This window comes from Apis dorsata, unplaced genomic scaffold, assembly GCF_000469605.1.
Source record: "Apis dorsata unplaced genomic scaffold, Apis dorsata 1.3 scaffold_455, whole genome shotgun sequence".
NCBI lineage: Eukaryota > Metazoa > Arthropoda > Insecta > Hymenoptera > Apidae > Apis > Apis dorsata.
In genome coordinates, this window is record NW_006263698.1 from 138354 (window position 1) to 141594 (window position 3241).

The following is a 3241-nucleotide window of genomic DNA, read 5'->3' on the forward strand; positions in this document are numbered from 1 at the left end:
CGATCCTTCTTCATTTAACGCGAGATATTCAGAATTTCATTATTCTCTACTTTGTACCCTTGACGCCACTGACGAGTGAGAAAAAGAAAGAAAGGAAGAAAGAAAGAAAAATATGTCCAAAATTTTCCAACGTTTTTTTTTTCAACACGGCATCCCAAATCACTCCAAGTTCCAACTTCCAACCATTCCAACCCGAACTTAACCAAAGGTGTCGTTGAACTTTCCACGATCCGTCGATTCGAATCGCATATATAACATTTCCTGTCGAATTCGTTCCCAACTCCACTGAACCGTGCCCTCGAAAAGAAAACACGGGATTAATTGATGTTTGCCGAACGACAGCCGCAAAGGCAGTGACGGGTGGCGCGTCCACGCCGGAAATTGATTCGTATTTGCGCGAGCATCGACAGCAGGACGTGCTCGTTAACCGATTCGAAAACGAGTTGACACGATGTTTGGCCGCGGCGTGAAACGTTTTATATTATCCCGGCATATTTATGGCTGTTTTCGGTTTTATCGGTGGACACCCGATCGCGCACCACTTTTTCAACACGAATCACGGTTGTTGGGTCGCTTTATTTTCGGAACATCGGTCAAGGACGCGTCGATATATCGGGCCAGGGTTTAAATTGGAAAGTGAACGATGGAACCGACGCCTGGTTTCCTATACCTTCCTGTACCTTCCCTTCGATCGAACGATAGATTTCGCCTCGGAGATTTACTCTGAAATTTCAACGCCATCATCCGAAGGGGGACGATCGAGTGTTCCCTTCCTTTTAAATAAATTCAGGTCGTGAGTCGGTGGACCGCGTTTGTTCGCTAATTTCGTCCGAACTATTCAGGAACGGATGGTTTCTATAGGTGGAGATCTGGTGAGATCTGGATCTGGGTCATCGTGTCGAATATAATATTTTTAAGGAAACCGGTCGAAATTTCCCTTGGCGCGGATTCGGTTGATAATAGAGCGCCCTTTCCTTACCTCATCCTCGTGGATTTTAATTGAGACGGGTTCTTTGACTGACAGAGACAGAGATTTTCGGGGGGTATGGGCAATCTTCTCTCGCTCGAGTCGGTTCGATTTCGAAATTCGTTTATTCATATTTTTCGACGTGGGACGCTCGAATATTCCGGAAGCAAAAGTGTAATTATTTCACTGTCTCTGGTTGCACGCCCGCCTCGACTCCGCCGGAATCCATTAACGATCGGTGTGCTTCTCGTTAACAAGATTGTCGACAGAAAGTCGATAGTTAATTACGCAAACGAAGGGATCTTGTTAAAGATGGGCCACCTTCTGTCCTCGATGCCTCTAAATCTCGATCGATCTCCGATCAATTTCTCTCACGGACTTTATAATTGCCTACTTTAGCTTCTCCTTATTAACTTTTCTTTAAAGAGGCAATCGTCGCAAGGAGGGGAGGATTAGAATGAAAGAGATACGGGAGATATATTTTTAATAAGATTGTAAAGAATTTAGAAAAAAGGGAGGGAGGAGAAAAAGCCAAGAACGTCTTTCGCGATTCGTTATTTGATTATCGAAAGATTAAGTTAAAACGAAATATCTCAAAGATATTTCTTCGTCTTTAATTACAATAAACGATACCGAAGTTAAATTAACAAAGAGGAAAAAAAAAAGGAAATAGGAAATTAAAAAAGCAAGAAATTTGAATAGATTTTTCCGCGCGACGATCGACAAACGAGTTGAATTAAAAAGAAATACGAAAGAAAGGGGAGAGGGGATATATTCTTTAAAAATAAAGAAAGAAGGAAAGAGAGAGAGAAAAAAAAAAAGGAAAGGAAAAAGAGGGTATAATTTGCATCGCGTGACATGGGCCACCGGAAGGGATTAAGGGGGTAAATCCGCGAGGGAGTGTTAAATCGTGGGAACGAGGGATCGACTTGTCCGCGTAAACAGAGGGGAAGAAGAAGCGGAGCGCGGGGGTGGGGCAGACGAAAGTATCTTTCTATCTCTAGGTACAAAGGCTCTCTCAGGATAAAATGGCATGATTAAAAACTCTCGTAGAACGGAACACTCTTTTTTTTTCTTTTTTTTTTTTTACACATACACACGTGGACGCGGCATTGTCGCAGTCGTTTCCGGTGTTCCAAGCTCTTTCATCGCGTCGATTCTTTTCGTTTTCTCTCTCTCTCTCTCTCTCTCTCTCTCTCTCTCTCTCTCTCTCTGTCTCTCTCTCCAAATAAAAACGAGCCATCGGATGGATGGAGACAAGGCGGGTGACAAGGATGGACAGAGGTGAAGATCTAAAAAAAGAGAGAGAAAGAGAGAGAGAAAGAGAGTTAGATCGGCCTACAAAGCGACGTTTTCAAGATGAAATAACCTCAAGTGGCGGCGCGTGTTAAACAGTCAAACGAATCTTTACACCGTTTGAATCTTTTCGATTTTCCACGGAATTTAGAAGCGAGAACATTGACGCCATTCACACTTATTTTAACGCGTTTTTATCAGAGATCAAAGGGAAATACGTAAGAAATGGAAAGAGATTCGATACGAAAACCGGATACGCGATTTTATTACTCGATATTACACACAAATATCAAGATCTTCAATTACCTTATTAAGAGAATATTAACGCATCTGTTAATTACATTTGGACTGATTCGATCGTTTGGAAGAAATGAATTTGGCACGTGGAACGAGAGCCGATTCAAAACCGTTTAAAAACCTATTTAAAAAAAGGAGCGTTTCTTTGGAATTATTAAAGCGCCACCAAGAGAGATATCGTATGGAGGAGGGAGGAGAGGGGAGGGGGAGGCGAAAAGAGTCGACGACGCGTTGTTTTAATTAAGCGGAGGAAAAAAAAAGTGGAACATCTTTTGGAGGCAGCGTGTTCCGTCTCGCGACAGAAAGAGGGAGAGAGAAAGGGGGGAGGGGGAGAGGCATTCGGTCGCGTCACAATTACGCCACCTTACGTGCGGATTTAATTATTCTCGGCGAGCAACCGGAGCCAGGCCGTATGTTCGTTCCAATTAATTACTGCTGGTCGTTTACTGGCGAGATTCTCGTCACTGCTAAAAGTACCGTAATCCAAAAGGGGTCGCTTGTATAAGGGAAATGACGTTGGTCCTTTATCGTTATTCCTCCAAGTTTTCTCTGTGAACCTCCTTTCACCTTCCCGTGACACCTTGCGAGATCACCAAAGTGTGGACTCCTTCCTTCTCGATAGTAGCCTCGTTAGTGGAAACGTTTTTATTTCCATCGCGCCGATTTTTTTCTTTTTTTTTT

The 3241-nt window shown here is 43.2% G+C and overlaps 1 protein-coding gene across 1 annotated transcript in view; it reads left to right on the forward strand.

The window, feature by feature from the left end:
* LOC102674702 (potassium voltage-gated channel protein Shal) overlaps positions 1–2478 on the forward strand; it is a 110234-nt gene extending 107756 nt beyond the window's left edge. The window contains exon 7 of the transcript XR_004151083.1: positions 2266–2478. The gene's annotated coding sequence lies outside the window, so the exon portion shown is untranslated. The remainder of the gene's footprint in view (positions 1–2265) is intronic.
* Positions 2479–3241: the final 763 nt, after the last annotated feature.